The sequence below is a fragment of the Pinus tabuliformis genome, chromosome 5_1 (assembly GCF_031772625.1).
Source record: "Pinus tabuliformis cultivar Carrire ecotype Pingquan chromosome 5_1, CPIR1, whole genome shotgun sequence".
NCBI lineage: Eukaryota > Viridiplantae > Streptophyta > Pinopsida > Pinales > Pinaceae > Pinus > Pinus tabuliformis.
In genome coordinates, this window is record NC_142305.1 from 74,718,853 (window position 1) to 74,739,582 (window position 20,730).

A 20,730-nucleotide genomic window follows, 5' to 3' on the forward strand; every position below is an offset into this window, starting at 1 on the left:
ATGGCATAGGTATATTCCATGAGTTTTGTGCATACATCTGATCATTCATAGGAAATTGCATATTTTGATTAGGAAACATACCTTGGGGTGCTTGCCTTGGCTGCCATGGTCGCTTTGCGCCCATGTAATACATGTTTTCCATCTTTGTGCTGACTGCCATGTTACAGTTCTACAAAATTTTAACTTTAGGACAGTTAAACATATCGTGATGCTCAGTACAGAAAGCACATACTTGGATATTCTCTAGAGGGCAGTCTTTTAATGCATGTTTCTTGCGGCACTTGGGGCAGAAAATAGCCATGATATTATCTTCTTCCTCCTGTTTCTTTTTGGCCTTTAAGGTATCAATTTGGTTCCCTAGAGTGCTCAACAAATCTGTTTTGAACTCTTCTAAAAGATTACCAATTTCAGCCCGGGTGACACTAGCAGAGGCAGTTTTTGTGACCCTGGTTGACAAGGTTCTCTTTCCCATTTTGGCTTTACTTCTTGAATATTTTTCACACAGTTCAGCTATTTCTTCAAAGGGTAAGGCAGAGATGTCACCTTTGCCCATTAAGTTGAGATCATCCATGTATTCTTCCCGGATACCTTTCAAGAATATTGTGCGGACTAGATCAGGAGGCATTGTTCAGTGTTTAGATTTTTGCAAGTTATAGACAAACCGTTCTAGATATTCTTCTAAGGTTTCATCCTCCTGCTGACTCATTCTAAGGATGTCATATTTAGAGTCTTTGGATCTGCAATAAGGCTGATATTTCCTTAGAAATATTCTCCTCATGCCATCCCAATCAACTATGGCATGCTCACCTAGCCCCATAAACCATTTCAAGGCTGCTGCCTTTAATGTGGCCGGAAACAATCTCAATCTATGAGCATCATCTGTATAGCCATAAGTTCGACATACAATGTCAAACTCGAATAAGAATGAGTCCGGATCCTCTGAAGCCATACCATAGAAATTGGGTAGCACGGATGGGGGTATATTTTTCATTTTGATCTCCTCATCCTCCTATGGTTCTTGTATGGGGAACTTAAAAGTTGATTCCTCCTCCTCTTGATGGGGAACTGATCCAGATCCCTCCTCAGCCATTCTAATTGGTCTCTTAGTGTCACTTGGTGGAAAAGAGAGAAAGGAAGATTGCTTGGTAATTGTACTACTTTTCCCTTGTGTAGAAGATCTAGGAAAGGGCTTCTGCTGTGATTTATGTGCAAATAGAGTTTCCCTCTCAGCAAGAGTAATTTGCTGTCCTGAATAAAATATTTCTTCCAATGTTTGGATATCCTCCTCAGCTGGTGTTGTATTCCCTAGAGAGTCTGCTCCTGATGATGATGGGTTAGTTTTGAGATGGTGGGGGGTTCTTACAAATCTCCCTTGATTGTCTCTAAGTCTAGGCATAAATGAACATGATTTCTAACTGTGTTTTTGTTTGTTTTTGTGTATTGAATTTTTTTTTCTTTTTGTTTGAATCCTTTAAGTACGCCTCCCCGGCAACGGCGCCAAAATGTAGTGGTTCCAGCTAGGGTACTAGTCTAGACTCTATATTTAATATCGACCGAGGTGCGTAAGCTTAGAGGCGTGGTCTAAAATATATAGACATAAAGGATCTCTGGCCAAGTGATTGTGATTTAGGTTACAAGGCTTCTTTACGGAAGACTGGAATATGTAGCCTATCATTCAAACACTCAGATTACCCTACTGATATACTTGATTACAATGCCTGTCATGAGATGCATCTATCAAATTAAACACTAAATCTAAGTACTGTGTATGACTGTGCAAACCTAAGCACTGTGTATGACTGTAACAATGATTTTAATCTCCTTACAGAGATATTGCCCAGAAAACCCTTGTTCAATAAACACACAGCATTCAATGATATTTACACTATAGCAAACTATATAGAAATCATAAATGAATTATGAAATAGAAACAGAGTTTATGATGGTGTTTCTACAAGCCACACAGGGATCGAATCCCTTACAAGACTCACTTCCAGATCTCAGTGATGACTGTTCAACATAACCATAAACGCAAACCATTCATAAGCGCACACCATATACATGCAATGGAAATCAAAAGCTATGGGAATCGAAAGCTATGTAACTGTTATGCAAACCATATGCTATGGAAATCGAAATCCAATATAAACATTGTGCAAACATATGATAACCGAAACGTAAATGAAACAAACGGACAGTATACCGATTGAACGCAGGGCCCGTCCGCGTCCTAAGGGTACACTGGCTATAATCAATCAGCTACCAAATCAATGCAAGAGGTATACACGTCGTGGCTGTGAATAGGTCTTTGTATTAAACTTAAAACTCTGTTTTGAAAAACGATTCAACGATAAAAACTATTCAAACATTAACCTGACTGTATTTACATATGCGTATGCACAGCCATGTCATTGCTACAATGAATGTACATTCGGCTGTTGCCGCTTTTATTACATAAGCCTTTTCAAAATGTTTCCATGCTAAATGTTTCCAAAAAGAACAAAAACTAAAATGAAAATGGAACGAGCTGCTGTTGCTGCTTTTGTCTGCCAGAGTGCCCTGCTTTGACTTGAGTTGACCGTGTACATAGGAGGTTTGATTCGGCTGGGAGATAGGTGTTTGTCCATGCTTGGACATTCTGCTTTTCGCCCATGCCTTTCGTTCTAGCTCATCTGCTGTGCCACATGTCAAACGATAAGCTCATTACAGGATGTGGGTACTTCCTGTAATCATTTCATCAAAAACTTCTAATTCTTTAACATAAAACCCCTAAATCAATTTCTATGCAATTTAATAACTATAGAACTATTAATAATCAATTTTCAAGGATTTTGAGGGATATATGATGAAAATGAATGGATAAATGATATGTTTTTGGGAAGGAAAAAGGGGTCTTGGGATGATACCAACAATTACCACTCCTCAAAATCTAAAGATAGAAGGACATATCAAGAAGAAAAAGGTTCAAGCAGTGAAATATCACATCGAGCATCAACAACAAGTTCTCCAACTTTTAAAGGATAGCGCCACTTTGGTGCAAAATCAAATGAAACAACAAGTAGATCAACATCATAGTGAAAAATGTTTTGATGTAAGCGATTGGGTATTTTTACTGCTACATCTAAAGCAAGCTATTTATGAGAAGGAAACGTTGGCAATACTACATGCACTTAAAAAATGGCAACCTTAACGAATGGGAAGACTCTTCAAGGATGAAGATGTGGAAGCATTGTTTTGTGCTATTTCTATTATCCAACCAGATTGGATAAACGAAGCAAGGGATGAATGGAAGAAGTACAAAGAAGTATGGCCACTTATTCAAAACTTGCAAAAGATCCCAATTCAAACAATATTGCCAGATATTGAAAAGGAAGGAAAAATCATATTGGAACCTGGATCAGTCACAGAAACAAGAACCCGACAGCTACGAAATCGATCAATTTCAAAGTATCTCATCAAGTGGAAGAACTTACCTGCTGAAGATTCCACATGGGAGGACAATAATTTTATACAGAAGCATCAAGAACTACTCAAGCGTTGAGGACAATGCTTTTTGAAGGAGAGGGGCATGTTAGGCCCCTATACTACTAGTGATTACCCCATTACTATTGTAGTTATACCCCTTATTTATATTGTTGTGCCCCTATTACCCCCATATTGTTACTTCTGTGCCCCATAGAATCCCTCTATTGTTATTTTTGTGGCTTTGTATTATTATTGTTAGGTTGGCTAGATTATATTGTGACTCCTTAGACTCCTATATATAGAAATGAGGTTTTGTCATTTGTATCATCCAAGAATTGTTCATTTATCTAATGTAAAGGAGGTTGCCCCCTCGAAGAGGCTGAATTCTAAGGCGTTGATCTTTCTTTTCTATCTTTTCTTGAGCTGGTTTCATAACAGTTTGAATGACCTGTTGAATATGGTAGAGGTGCTCTTCCCAACTCTGGCTGAAGATCAAAATGTCTTCTAAATAAACCACCACGAATGTATTTGTGAAGGGTCGGAAGATGTTGTCCATCAGTATCATGAAGGTTGCAGGGGAATTCTTCAATCCAAACAGCATGACTAACCATTCGAAAAGGCCCTCCTTGGATATGAAAGCAGTCTTGCACACATCGGAGGATTCGATAGGAACCTGGTGATAACCTGACTTCAAGTCAATCTTGCTAAAATATTTGAACCCCTTGAGCTGGTCCAGAAGATCATCAAACCGCGGGATTGGGTACCTATTCCAGACAGTAATCTTGTTTAGTGCCCGATAGTCAATACAGAGCATCCAAGTCCCATCCTTCTTTCGTACTAATACAATCGGGCTCCCACAAGGTGGTGAGCTTGTCCTAATGTGCCCTTTCTGCAACTTTTCCTGAATCAGCCTCTTGATCTCATCATTCTCCACAACAGAGCGTCGATAGTTTGGTCCATTGGACAGTGGCACGCCCGAGGTCAGATCGATGGACTGCTTGACCTGACAGTGCAGAGGTACCCTTGTGGATGAGGCGAAAATATCCCTGTACTCCTCCACAACCTTGTCCATCTGCTGCTGCTATGTAGAGGAGCCCTACTTGGAAGCCGTGGCCACAACCTTCTTGCCCTAGGGGCGAATCATAAGGAAAACAAATTTCCTAGTCTCGGAAATGATCTTACTACATTAATTTGTAGTGATCAAAGAGATGGCAGTAGCTGGGGCTACCTCCGATATCTTGTACAACTTATTAGACAAAGTAATAATCATAGAGCGAAGTCTAGACTCATATACAACATGTCGCTTCCACAAGTATGGTTTTCCCAACAAAACATCACAAACTTCAAGAGGAGAAACGTCACATGGTACCTCATCCGTGAAGGACTTGATGCTGTAGGGAAAACGACACCGCTAGCTGATGCGAAGATCTCGTCCTTGGTGAAGCCACCCGATGGTGTACGACTATGGATGTGATGCAGTCTTTAGGCCCAACCGCTTCACAAATGAGGTTCTTTTCACTCCTGTTGGGATTCCAGAAAACTATCCTAGGTTGTAGCTCGGAGATGCCTGGTAACATATAAATTAAACTATTGTTGTAGGTTTAATGGAAGGAATAATGGTTTGGTTCAAGCCAGATAACCACTTATACTCTGTTTCACTTCAGACATGCATGCACACCCTCAGACTACAAGGTTTTAGACCACCAATGCTCACAGTTTAGATATTAGGTGAATATGGAGAATACTAACCACACCAGCAGATACACAAGACCATGTGATGGCCGGCTGTAACTAATATAGAAACCTGCAAATATAATCTATTAATGCAAAGACAGGATGATAGCTCTCCTGCATTAGATAGAAAGAAATCTAAGCAACCTATTCAGTGATGCATTCAAGATTCTAACACAAAGATAAGATGACAGTTATCTAGTGCTAAACATCAAGAGATCAAGAACACATCATATCAGGTACAAGCTTAGAACAGAGGAAAATGGACAGTGAGTAGTTAACAACAAAAGAAGCTTGTATCTGCTAAAAATGAAGATGAGACGCTGCAAGTGACAAAATGTCTACAGTCTCCAGAAGTTGAACCTTACATCAAATGCCAACCTTGATTACATCTTGCTCTTGGGTATTTATAAATTTACATTACAATGGCACCTGGCCATTTAGGTATGGAGGGGTCATAATTGACCACCAAATGCATTTAGTTGTCTGATGGAGTCTTTGGACGAGGTTGCTTGGTTCACTGGGCAAATATGATCTGTACAACTGTTGTGTTATCCTTTAGGCGGTTGGAATGCTCGAAGCAGTGAATTCCATGACTGATAAATTCTGTTACAGAGTCGTGCTATGTCCTTTTCTCCTTTTGACCATGCTTTCTGTTTAATGTGGTTGTTGGGGATATTACTGTAACCGATCTTGGTAGAGCTGATCATCTCCTTCTTCGAGCAACAGAATGGTCAAGGACGTGGGATGCATGGGTAAGGTTTTATGGTTGGTTTGGCTTTGCGCTTAGAGCTAGGGCCAAAAGGGACTTTGTCGGATTTTTGAAGGTTTATTTAGGGAATGGGAAAGGTTTAGAGGTGAGCGGGGTGAAGGAAGAGGAAGGGAAAAGTGACCAAATGTGAGCCTCCCTTTGGACACAACCAAACAGACCATGCTTCTTTCTGACCTTAGAAAGTCAGCGCTGCACAGCAGAGGCAACACTGGCTCCTTCTGGGGATGAAAGCCTCCCTGTGAGGTTTCAAGAACCGTAGACCACTGCCTTTCATACAAAAAAAAGATCTGCAATATTTCCTAGTGTTCCATTGGGCATGGAGTCTAACTAAGTCTACACTAAAACTTGTAAAAAGAACATATTTACAATGCTGAGGCCTAAAAGCCTTAATTAACATAAACTTTCAAAAACCGCCCATTGTCTGGGCCATCAAAAACTGTTTCTCCCTCCATACTTTGCAGCATGAAAGTGTTGTTCCCCTGGACCTGACCAATGACAAAAGGTCCAGTCCACAGAGCATCGAACTTCCCATGACTGCCTTTCTTTTCCTTCAGTGCATCCCATTTAAGAACCAAGTCTCCAATTTGAAAATTGTCCATCTTTGCCTTTCTGTCAAAGGCTTCCTTGATTCTCTTTTGATGTGCTGCAGCCTTTTTGATCAATTGATCTCTGATTTGCTGCACTTCAGCCAAGTCACTAGTCCTCTTTGCAATGTCATTTTCCTCATTCTGCTCTTCCTGCAAGAACTTGGCCACAGGGAGGGTCAACTGGATTGGGAATATAGCCTCAGTGCCATATACCAGCTTGAACTGAGAATTCCCTGTGGATTTCTTAGTGGTCACCCTGTCAGCCCACAATGCAAACTTCAGTTTGGAATCCCATTTCCTTTTGTTGTCTTCCAACAATGTTTTGATTATCCTTATCAGGCTCTTATTGGATGATTATGCTAGACCATTACCTTGAGGGTAATATGAGGTGGAATGCACTAGCTTAATGCCCATTGAGTCACACATGCCCACCAACTCTTTTGCCCTGAAGGTTGTTGCATTGTTTGTAACCAATTTGTGTGGATAGCCAAACCTGGTGAAAATATTTTCTGTTAAGAACCTCATGACAACATGGTGATCAGCTTTCTTAGTAGGGATGGCCTCAATCCATTTAGTGAAGTTATCAGTGGCTACTAAGATCCATCTGTGCTGGCCATTAGAATGTGGATTAATTTCCCCTATGAAATCCAAGCCCCACTGCTGGAAAGGGCCACTAACATGTATTGACTTCAAGGGTAAGGACTTCAACTGTTGTTTTCCTTCAAACCTCTGGCATTTGTCACAGGATCTTACAAATGAAAAGACGTGAGAAAATGTTGGAAATAATACTGAGAGGGGGGGTGAATCAGTATTATCAAGTCAAATAATTTTTCATTTTCAAACTTAGATATACGCTACTTCAGATATGGAAACCAACGTATACACGCAACTGTGACTACAGCAACTAGCATATGACCTATAAACTTAAGATTTAATTAATCCATTTGATCTTTAATTAGTGCATCAGAACTTTCATTAACCATAAGAACAGTAAACAGGTGAAGTAGCAGAATAGATCATGAACACAAGATATAAGGTGGAAACCCAATGTGGGTGAAAACCACCTGCTGCAATGCTTCTCTATCTTCTTGTTAATAAGAAACTTTTTTTACAATATTTATGTATTGGTGCAGTCTTATACCAGTACGCAGGCTTTTACCTGCAAAAGGCTACAACCTTCTCTCATTCTCCAGCTTCTCATGGAAGGGAGCTACAACCCCCTTAGCTCTTGTACTAGCTAATGTACTAGTACGTAGGTGCTGACCTACAGAAGGCTACAACATTCTCTTTTCTTCCAGGGACCGCATTTCATAAATTTTCAAATTGGATCCATAAATAACATCAATCAAACATCAAATGTATCTGCATCAACCAATCCCCTTTTCACCAACCAAAACTGAATCAATCAATCACTTCTCTGAATGTTGTAACCAGAATACAGTAACAGTAATCAGACACCAATCCTGAACCCAAAATCCTACAACAATAAACAGAAGTAGCTAAAACATATTTTATGAGATGTACGCTACTTCAAGATGAAGAACTTGCGTGCATACGCTTCTGTATTAAGGCAAACCAGCATATACGTTGTTCTGAATTACTGAACTAGTGTGTATACGCGCCTTTGCAATGTCGAACCTGCATATAGATCTATAAAAGACAATTTTCCCTTTTCAAATATTCAAACATTAGTTATACCTAGATTATCAAATTTATAGATCAAGTCATGCGCCAAATATAACAAATCAAAATCACACAAAGATACTACTATTCAAGCCTTAAGATCTTGACTCATCAATAGAACTTATCCTTCTTCTAGCGCTCAGGTTCCTCCTTGGTTCAAATCCAACTATGCACCATAACCCAATGACCAGTATTCTAGATCTTTCTCTTCATAAGATATTCAATGCTTGAGTGCCATTACCTAATGATCTCCTTCCCCTTCTATAGTCACAGGCCTTACTTAATACCATGGTCCAAAACCACTTAGAACCAATACCTGGGTCCAAACACTTCGGACGAGATACCATGGTCCAAAACCATAGGTCCAAAACCACAGGACCAAATACCATGGACTAAAAATGAGTTTTCCCACATGTACGCGCTTTTCCGTGCATAAAAGTGCATGCATACGCATACGCGACTTTTGATCGGCAATCCCGCGTGTATACGCGCCTTGGTTAAGTGGAAACTGCGTATATCTTTTTTTCCTTTATTCTAAGAGCTTGAACTGTGATCTGTCATCTGAGTGAGTTGCCATCAAGGACAACACCTGTGTCATAGTGCCAAACCTGAGTCATAATGCCAATAATCTCCTCCTTTGGACTTGATGGCAACCCCAAGTCACTCAAAGTCATTCTCCCCCTTTGTCATCAAGGGAAAAGGGTTGTGCTCCCCCTGAGCACATGCTGAAATCTATGCTCTGTTGTGTTGTTTATGCTCCCCCTGACTGTAGGCAAGGTCTGCAAAAAGATGTTCTACAAGAAAGAACATGACTCTAGACATCATAAATGACCTTCCTATCACCAAAGACTCATACATACATTCATCTCCCAGCCAAGTGGGGATATACCAACATTGACTCATCCACCCAACCAAGTGGGGATACACCAAAAGTTTACACATGATAAAACAAGAACATTACATCATCCATCCCAGGCATAGTGGGGAAACCAAAATAGGTCGTTACATGACCTTGATGATAAAAGATATACATGACATAGAGACAAAATATCTACAACAAGACTATGATAGTCATAAACAACTATCATCAGCAACATCATTCGAACCAACAACCATGTTCTCCCTCAACACTTGTTCCACTTGAAACCAAAAGCAACTGTGAAATTGAACCAAGATCTTCTAAGATAATGCCAACAATGGATTATTAGAAGTATATACTCCCCCTGAACCTGTGCCAGATGGTCTCTGTCAGACCCATGTCAAATTCTTTTCATCCTAAGTCTGGCTCACTGTTTTTTTCAAATCAACATATACGCGATTGTATCCACAGAAACTGGCGTATGTACGTGGATGGTCCTCATGAAACTCGCGTACAACCACTTTTCTCTGAAACAGATAAGTTTCAACAGCAAGATGATGCATCAACTACTCCCAGCTTCTGTTTGAGGTATTCAAATGTCTCCCTGGGCAGTGGTTTGGTGAATATATCAGCAACATGTTCCTTGGAGGGAACATACTCCAATTTGACCTTTTGTTCAAACACTTGTTCCCAGAGAAAATGATATTTGATAGGTATGTGCTTGGTCTTTGAATGCATGACTGGATTCTTTGAAATACTGATTGCACTTGTATTATCACATAAAATGGAGATAGGTGGAGTACAAATGATTTGAAAGTCTTGCAAAGTTTGCATCATCCAAAGGAGTTGTGTGCAACAAGATGCAGCAGCCACATATTCTGCTTCAGCTGTAGATAATGCAATTGAACTTTGTTTCTTGCTTAACAAAGATACTAATTTGGAACCCATAAAAAATGCACCACCACTAGTGCTTTTTCTGTCATCCACGCTTCCTGCCCAATCTGCATCTATGTATGCATGAAGTGTGAGATCTGTATCTCTAGGATACCATAAGCCATAGTTTTGTGTTCCTTGAAGATATTTGAAAATCCTTTTAACTGCCTGAAGGTGTGCTTCTTTTGGATTTTCCTGGAATCTTCCAACTATTCCCACTGCATGCATGATGTCTCGTCGTGTACCTGTTAGATAGAGCAGACTACCAATCATGGATCTATAGGTTGGTTGATGTACTGCTGCTGAATCATCATTTGCGTTGAGGCTGCATCCTGTTACCATAGGGATACAAACTGCTTTCGAATCTTCCATGCCATATTTCTTCAAGTTCTGCTTGAGGTACTTGGTTTGTGATAGAAAGATACCGTCTTTGTTTTGTTGGACTTGTAAACCAAGAAAATATGTTAGCTCACCAAGCAGGACATTTCAAATTCTTTCTGCATCACCAAGGCAAAGTTTTGACTCATGGCTTCTTCATTGCTACCAAAGAAGATATCATCAACATACACAACAAGTATTAGTAGTTTATCATTATCAATTTTTATATATAGATTTCTATTTGTTGTTCCTTTTGAAAAACCTTGTTGATGGAAGTATTTGTCTAGAGATAATACCAAGCCCTTGGAACCTGTTTAAGACCATAGAGTGCCTTCTTAATTCTGCATACAAGTTTTGGATCATTTCCAAGGATGAACCCATCTGGTTGCTCAATGTACACTTATTCTTCTAAGTCTCCATTTAAAAAGGCAGATTTCACATCCATTTGATATACTTTGAACTTTTGAAAGTTAGAAAGAGCAAGGAACATTCTTATGGCTTCAAGTCTAGCAACTAGTGCAAAAGTTTCTTCAAAGTCTATACCTTCTTGTTGAGCATACCCTTTACAAACAAGTCTGGCCTTGTTTCTAATAACATCTCCATTTTCGTTCAGCTTGTTTTTGAATATCCTTTTGGTCCCTAAGACATTCTTATCATTAGGTCTAGGAACCAATGCCCAAGTGTTATTCTTTTCAATCTGCTCAAGTTCTTCATTCATGGCCTTGACCCAACATTCATCTTTGCATGCTTCACTTACATTCCATGGTTCAACGGAGGAGAGCAATGCTAGATAGCTTGAAGATTCTGTTATATTTCTTCTTGTTTGAACACCTGCCTCTTTCTGCCCCAAAATTTGAGTCTCTGGATGGCTCTTCTGAACATACCTGGATGGAGTCTTTTCTTCTATTCTTATCTATTCTTCTGGTGCCTCATAAGTTTCTTCTTCAGCATTAATCTGATTTGATGTTGAAGGATAGTCCTCTTCATCTTCAAAATCTTCGGTTTTTATATGTTTTGAATTGTTGCCTTCTTCATCAACCACCACATCAATACTTTCAACAATTTTTCCAAGTCTTTTATTGTAACACTTATATCCTTTATTTCGGGAAGAGTAACCAAGGAGAATGCCTTCATCTAGTCTAGGTTCAAACTTGCCAAGATTTTCATCAGTCCTTTTGATGTAACATTTGCTTCCAAAAACTTTGAAGTATTTTACCGTAGGAGTCTTACCATACCAAAGTTCATGAGGAGTTTGAGTGTTGTTTACCCGAACGTTTGTTTTGTTGAGAATAGTAATGGCAGCAAATGCAGCTTCACCCCAGAAGATTGTAGGAGTTCTAGATTCATCAAGCATAGCACGTGCCATTTGTTGAATCGTTCTGTTCATCCTTTCCACTACACCATTTTGCTGAGGAGTCCTTGCAGTAGAGAATTCCCTTCTTATTCCATGTTCTTCACAAAAATTGAAAAATTCATCTGAGGTAAATTCCCCTCCTCGATCAGACCTGAGGCATTTGATTCTGCGATTTGATTCATTTTCAACCAAGGCTTTGAAAGCTTTGAACTTTTCAAAAGCTTCGTCTTTATGCTTCAGAAGTCCTATCCAACACATCCTGGAAAAGTCGTCAATGAACAATATAAAGTATTCTTCTCCTCGAGGTGACTTTTTCCTTGATGGACCACATAAATTAATATGGACAAGTTCAAGTGGCTTACTACCTGATCCTTCCTTCTCAGGGAAATTAGTTCTAGTTTGCTTACCAAACTGACATGATTTGCATATTATATTGTCTAGAATTCTGATGTCAGGGAGATCATGAACCGCCTGATATTTGCATGCTTTCCTTATCTGAGAGAAGCTTAGATGCCCCAATCTTCTATGCCATAGCCAACATTCATCATTCTTGCTTAGATAGCATTGTTGTTGTCCTTCCTTGAGTATGTATAAATTATTTGGAGTTCTTATGCCTTTGATCAGTGTTTCTCCTGTATCAAGCTCACGAACAATACATCCATTTGATCGAAATATTACCTCATTTCCTTGATCACACATTTGGCTAACACTCAATAGATTATGCTTTAAGCCATCAACATACATAACATTTCCAGCTTTGACTTTTTCTTTCAAAAGAACAGAACCTTTACCTTTTATGAGTGCAGGTGTGTCATTTCCGAATGAGACCTTCCTTTCCTTTTTTAAGGCACTATATGACTGAAGTTTTTCTTTATCACCTGTCATATGTTTCGAGCATCCACTGTTGATGTACCACTGGTTTTCCTGTCCTTCCGCATATAAGGCTATACCACATCTTTCTAGTTGCGGTTCTTTCATTCTCCATGTTTTGGGACCCAATCAAGGTTGCTCCTTCTGAGCTGTTTGCCAAAACTTACTCCTACATTCAAAATCTTCATGACCAAAGTTGTTACAAATAGAGAATTCTATTTCATTTTCAAGAGCAGAAAAGTTATTATAGGTCCTCACATGATCCCAGTCACGCTCCTTTGATTTCGTGCTTCTCGAGTCATGATGGTCTTGTAAGCAACACATTGAGCAGCTTTGTGTCCAATGCTATAACATGAAAAACATTGGCCATTAAAGAAATTCCTACGATTATCAAATCTACTGTCCAGGTGATTGTAGTTTCCATAGATGTTCATTCTTGAGGCAAATTGAGAATGATTTACCTGCGGTTGATTGTAGCTTCTGTTCATCCTCGAAGTAGATTGACCCCAATTTACTTGGTGATCTCTGTTCATCCTTGAAGTAGATTGACCCTGATTTACCTGGTGATCTACTTTATGCCTTTGCTGACGATTATCAACCTGTTCACTTCTCCTTGCTGCATCAAGATAACTTTTGGAGGTGGATGGCTTCTGTGCTTGAGATGCTTCTTTAGTATATCCAAGACCTGTCTTGATTAGAGGAGATCGCTACACTTTGATAATCTCATTTAAAGTTTCAGATCCTTTAGCAAATCTAAGATTAAGAGCTTTTGTTTTCTCAATATCTTTTTTAAGTCCCACAATTTCACATTCTAACTTTTCATTGTGTTTTTCTCTTTCAGCAAGTTGGAATGTCAGAGTATCTATGATCATACTCTTTTCTTCTAAACAGATTTTAAGTTTAGAAATTTCTTCATAGAGATCATCTTCATCTATAGCATCCAAGAAATCATCATCTTCAAAAGCCATCAAAATTCTATAATCATTACCATGTTCATCTTCATCACTATTTGAAAGTCCATCATTGTCTTCATGTGTATAATAGCTCTTCCTACTTACATTCTATTTTTTGTTCCATTTAATTGGTTCCTTACCTTTATCAAGCTTATCTTTATGAGGACATTTGGCTGCATAGTGACCGACTCTCCCACAAGCAAAGCATTTGAAAGGTAGCTTACCTCTGAATCTTCCAGAGCCCCATTGAAGGTTCTTGACAAAGTTTGATTCTTCCTCTCCTTCTGACGTATGTCCTGACTCATTGTATTCTCCTTTTGAAGTTTTGAATGCGGCTTCTCTGATGTCTGATGGACCCCCTTTTCTCATTTCGAAAGCAGTTAGGATTCCATGCAGCTGTGACATGGTAATACTCTGAAGATTCTGCTTTTCTTCTATGGCAGAAACTTTTGATTCAAACTTAGAAGACAAAGATCTTAAAACCTTTTCAACTAAAGTAACTTCTTTTATCTCTTCACCCAAGTTTTTCATGCAATTAACAATCTCATCTATACGTAAGAAATAATTAGCCACACTTTCATCATTGTGCATTCTGAGAGTTTCATATTGAATTTTGAGAGATTGTAGTTTTGCACGTTTTACCTGGTCGTCTCCTTCATAGCTTAGAATGATCTTGTCCCATATTTCTTTGGTGGTTTTGAGCTGCATAACCTTGACGAATTCTGATTGAGATAGACTCCCCAATAGAGTATTGACAGCCTTTGCATTTGTTTCCTACTGCTTTTAAGCTGTTGCTCATGATGATAGATCTTCTAAAGGACCCGCCCTGATACCAATTGTTGGAAATAATACTGAGAGGGGGGGGCGAATCAGTATTGTGAAGTCAAATAATTTTTCATTTTCAAACTTAGATATACGCTACTTCAGATATGGAAACCAGCGTATACACGCAACTGTGACTACAACAACTAGCGTATAATCTGTAAACTTAAGATTTAATTAATCCATTTGATCTTTAATTAGTGCATTAGAACTTTCATTAACCATAATAACAATAAACAGGTGCAGTAAACATAACAGATCATGAACACAAGATATAAGATGGAAACCCAATGTGGGTGAAAACCACTTGCTGCAATGCTTCTCTATCTTCTTATTAATAGGAAACTTCTTTTTACAATATTTCTGTACTGGTGCAGTCTTATACCAGTACGCAGGCTTCTACCTGCAGAAGGCTACAACCTTCTCTCGTTCTCTAGCTTCTCCTAGAAGGGAGCTACAACCCCCTTAGCTCTTGTACTGATGTACTAGTACGTAGGTGCTGACCTACAGAAGGCTACAACCTTCTCTTTTCTTTCAGGGACCGTGTTTCATAAATTTTCAGACTGGATCCATAAATAACATCATTCAAACATCAAATGTTCTGCATCAACCAATCCCCTTTGCACCAACCAAAACTGAATCGATTAATCACTTCTCTGTATGCTATAACCATAATACAGTAACAGTAACCAGACTCCAATCCTGAACCCAGAATCTTGCAACAATAAACAGAAGTAGCTAAAACATATTTTATGAGACGTACGCTATTTCAAGATGAAGAACCTGTGTGCATACGCTTCTGTATTAAGGCAAACCAGCGTATACGCTGTTTTGAATTACTGAACCAGCATGTATACGCGCCTTTGCTGTGCTGAACTTGCATATAGATCTATAAAAGACAATTTTCCCTTTTCAAATATTCAAACATCAATTATACCCAGATTATCATATTTATAGATCAAGTCATGCACCAAATATAATAGATCAAAATCACACAAAGATACTACTATTCAAGCCTTAAGATCTTGACTCATCAATAGAACTTATCCTTCTTTTAGCGTTCAGGTTCCTCCTTGGTTCAGATCCAACTATGCACCATAACCCAATGACCAGTATTCTAGATCTTGCTCTTCATAAGGTATTCAATGCTTGAGTGCCATTGCCTAATGATCTCCTTCCCCTTTTATAGTCATAGGCCTTACTCAATACCATGGTCCAAAACCACTTAGAACCAATACTTGGGTCCAAACACTTCGGACGAGATACCACGGTCCAAAACCATAGGTCCAAATACCAAGGACCAAATACCATGGACTAAAAATGAGTTTTCCCACATGTACGTGCTTTTCTGTGCATGAAAGTGCGTGCATACTCATACGCGACTTTTGATCAGCGATCCCGCGTGTATACGCGCCTTGGTTAAGTGGAAACTGCGTATATCTCTTTTTCCTTTATTCTGAGAGCTTGAACTGTGATCTATCATCTGAGTGAGTCACCATCAAGGACAACACCTATGTCATAGTGCCAAACCTGAGTCATAATGCCAACAGAAAATAGAGTGGGCCAATAATACCCAGCTCCAAGGATCTTGTGGGCTGTGGTTTTCCAATAGTGATGTCCTCCACAGATGCTGGAATGAAACTGATGCATGACCTCCACGGATTATTCTTTGTCCAGACATGTTAAAAGGATTCCAGATGGATCCCTCCAATAAAGCAAGTTTCCATGAATATAGAACTTGGTTGTTCTGAGCTTCATAGTCCTAGCTTGGCTTGAACTAAGGCCTGGAGGAACTTCTAGCTTAAGCAAAAATTGAGCTATTCTAGAATACCATTCATAAGAAGCTAGATTTTCAGCCAACAACCAGTCATGTCCTTGTCCTACTGTTGCTTCTTCTATCTGCACATCCTCTGAATTTGTACCCATGCAGTTTATGTCAAGTATTTTGTAATTTTCTTCAGCCATCAGCTGAGCAAGGCCCCAGCCCTTGTCAAGCTTGGTGGGCTTCAATTCTATATTGAATTCAATGAGCTTTGCAATCCATTTAGCCCTTCTTCCATCAACATCTGGCTACGTTAGGACATCCTTTACTGAAGTAGAGGGCACATATGCAATTACCTTGGAGTGCAGAATGTAGATTCGGAAAGCTTTTAAAGATTTGATAAGTGCATAAGCCTGTTTTTCGCTAATATCGTAACTTAGTTCAACATCCCTTAAGGTTTTGCTGAAAATTGCCATTGGATGCTCTAAATCCCCATCACCTTTCTGCAATAAGACTGTTGCAAGGGTATCACAGTAAGCAAAGGAGAAGATATGGAACTCCTTGCTATAGTCTGGGCTGATCAAAGTGGGAGCTTCCATAATAGCTCTTTTGATGGCTTCAAAAGATCTTCTTGCTGCATCGGTCCATTTGATCTCTGATCCCTTTTTCAGCATAGAGGTGATGTGTTTTACCAATTCTGCAAAATTAGGAATAAACATCCTTACAAAATTTATTTTGCCTAGAAAGGATTGGATGTCTTTTTTTGATCTTGGGATAGACAAGGTCTGTATCGCTTTCACTCTCTCTCGGTCAATCTTGACACCTGCAATAGAAACGATGTGTCCTAGAAGCTTGCCCTCTTCTAAAGCAAATTGTGACTTCTTAGGATTCACTGATATCCCAAACCTTCTGCACTTCAGAAATACTTTCTTCAAATGCTGCAAATGATCTTGATGGCTGCTGGAGTATATTGTTATATCATCCAGGTAGACAAGGACAAACTTATCCTTCTCTCCTACAAACGCTATATCCATGGCTCTCTGAAAGGTAGCCCCAGCATTCATCAGCCCAAAGGGCATCTTAGAGTACATAAAAGTGCCCCAAGGAGTGGTGAAAGCAGTCTTTTCTTGGTCATCTAGATGTACAACAACTTGGTTATACCCTGAAAATCCATCCAGGAAAGACATAACTTTGGCTCCTGAGACTTTTTGTAGCAAATGTTCCATCTTTGGCAGGGGATAGTTGTCCTTTCTGGAACATTTGTTCAGGTTCCTGAAATCAACACACAGCTTGATTTCTCCACTTTTCTTCCTCACCACTACCAAGTTGGCTACCCACTTTGAATACCTCAGAGGAACTATGATTTTGGTAGCCAACAACTTCTTGATTTCTTTTTCAATCAGAGGGAGGAGCAAAGGATTAATGGGTCTCAGCTTCTGTTTGAAAGGAATGGTGTCTTTCTCCAATGGGATCTTATGCTGGATGATATTTTTGTCATAAGTTTTAAGGTCATTGTATTCCCAGGCAAAGACATCAGTAAATTGCTTCATTAAGGTGCAGTACTCGGAACTTCGAGTAGCAGACAAATGAGTGGACAAATTTATATACTTTGGATGATCTGGACTCCCTATGTTATGCCTATGGACTGTAGATTAATTTTCTTTTTGGGCAATCTTATGAGGCACATCGTTATGGTCAAACAACTTCTCTAGAGGCACTAGCCCTTTAGGTATATGATTGCTAGGCAACTGAACAATGTTGTCTTGGCCAATTCTGTTCCTTAGCTGGGGTTGGGGACATTCCTCCAAGGTTTCATTCTCTTGATCAATTTGCATTTCAAAGAATTCATCAATGACTTGCAAAAACCTCTTTACTTCATCATCATCCTCAAAAACTTTCCAGTGTTGAACGTTATCAGGCAAGGATGGTCTATATTTTACTTGGACTTGATAAGCCAATCTAGGGGGCATGGGAGGGATGAACATGCTAGCAGACACAGCAAGGGAATCAACAAGATGATTTTTTACTATAGGGATATATGAGATACCAAAGTTATCAAAAGAGTCTTTGAGTCTCCATACCTCATCTCTGTACACTTTCAACCTTGGGTGCCTTGCTTGGAACGTTTTGTTCACTTGTTGAATGATGAGATCAACATCTCCAAACACCTTTATGTCTCTGATTCCCATGTCTTTGGCAATGTTTAAGCCCAATATCAGAGCCTCATACTCTGCTATATTGTTGGTGACCTGAAAAGTCAGTTTAAAAGACAGATGTGTGCTTTCTTGTTTTGGAGACACCAGCACCACTCCTGCTCCTGCAGTTTCCTTTGAACATGCTCCATCAAAGAACATATCCCAAGCCTGTGTCCCTTCTTCTTCCATGGCCTGGCATACTGGTTTCTTGAGTTACACCGAGGCCCTCTGGGATTCTTCAATTTGGAGAATACATGCTCCAAAATCAGTGTCCATGACGTAAATGAGATGATTAGTGAGATTCTTCTCATCACTGATGATATAGGCGAGTTGGGCTTCCCTGTATAGTCTTCTGCTTTCTCCTCCAAAAACTGGGACAATGGCATAAGACAAATCATTTTTCAATGTCCCACCCAACCTCTTAATCCACCCTCTGGAAAGTAGCATACCAAACTTAGGGGGGACATCTGCTACCACAATATCTATAATCATGCTTTTCATGGGCAGCTGAGTTAGGGTGATAACTAAGTCTTTTATTAACCCCAGAAATTTCACCTTCCTCGAATCAAAGGAGAACAAGTCATGATAAGGTCTGGTAATATCAAGGCCTAACTCTTCCATGACAACTTTGGGCATCAGATTATGGCTGGCACCTGTGTCCAACAGATAGTTGTGGAGGATTTTGTCATGAATGGTTAAGGAGACATAAAATGATGGGGAATTGTCATCAGCAGGTTTAGTCATTGGGCTAAGCACAATTGCAGGTTTATCATCTTGTAAATTCACATAGTCATTGGAAGCTTGTAAGGCTTTCAACTCAAGGGCATCAAGGATGGGCTTCTTAAAGACCTCACTCTTTACAAGTTCTATCAGAGGTACATATATTTTTAACTTCTGGAATTTTGATTCAAAACTGAAAGGGGAAGGGGACTTGTCAAGGCCTCTTACCTATTGAGCCAAAGTTTTGAGGATGATGGGATCGACTGTCAGTCACTTCTGCTTGTTGATCTGCTGCTTTGTGGGGACAACAGCTCTTTGGGCAAGATTTTATTTGACACTACTCGTTCTTGACCTCAAGTTATATCTTTGTTGGTCTTCAGTCTGCAGAACAGCTTCTCTGTCCCACTCTTGACTGGTCTGGTCCCTGAGTAATGACTCCTTGTAGGCAGCTAATGTAAAAAAGGTAGCACTGCCCTTGTCTTCCATGTAGTGAATCTCATCCTCTTCATCAAATTGCTCCTCCTCCATGACTACGTTCTAGAAAGGAGTCTTAACCCTTTGTTCTTCACTGGCCTCTTTGCCCCTCTGAATGATTTGCAATTTGTTCATTTGCTCTTCTGAATGGATTTGGATTTCTAGGAGCAAATGTATTAGGAAGCCTTGCTTTCCCAAAACTTTGCTCAACCTTCAGTTTGGATATTTCAGCAGCCAATGACTCTATCATTTTAGTCATTTTGTCTATTTTGGGTTCTGAAGATGAAGAAGAAGAGGAAGACTCACCTCTCTGCCTCCTTCTATCAACATGTCCTTTGAGTTTCTTTGCAGCCATGATATTGGATTCCACCTCCAAGGCTACATCTTGCATTTCAGCTAGAGAAGCACATCTTCTCTCTCTTAATATCAGGCATAAATCAGAATCAAAGGCATTGGCATAGGTGAGTTTGGCAGAGGTGGGGGTAGGCTTGACTTCAACTGGTATCTTGTTATACATACAATTGAATCTTTTATTAAAATCAGACAATGACTCCCCATTTTCCCTTTTCAGGTTGCCAAACTCAGTATGGTAGTATAGCAGGTCTTTCTTATCTCCCCAATGCTTTAAAAACACATCATCTAATGCTTCAATGTCTGCTATAGACCTAGGGGTCAGTTCTCTGAACCACTTTCTAGCCTCTCCATCAAGGCTTTGGACAAATACTCTCATCCACACATCATCTTCACTAATATCTAGGTTATCAACATAGCTATAAAAAGACTCAAGGTGTTCTTCAGCTGTTACTCCCTCTGTCCCAGTGAACTTAGGCATGTATTTATGATATTCTCTTGCAGGCATGGCATTCAAAGGAATAGGTAGGACCAGGGGTCCATACCTAGCAGCTATGATTCTTTCCATTTTGGTGGGTGCTTGTGGGCCTGCCATGACTAGGGTAGATGGAAGGGTACTGGCAGTTTGAAAGGTAGGGAGTTGAGAAATGATTGTTAGGGCTAAAGGAATATGATGGACTGGAAGGGTGGTTTCCTTTGGACTGAGATCCAAAGGGGACTTTACTAAATAGGGAGCTTTATGAATCTCTGAAAATATTTCTTCACTACTAGTACTAGAGGCTATATTTTCAACATGTAGATGCTCTGTTACAAGCTTTTCT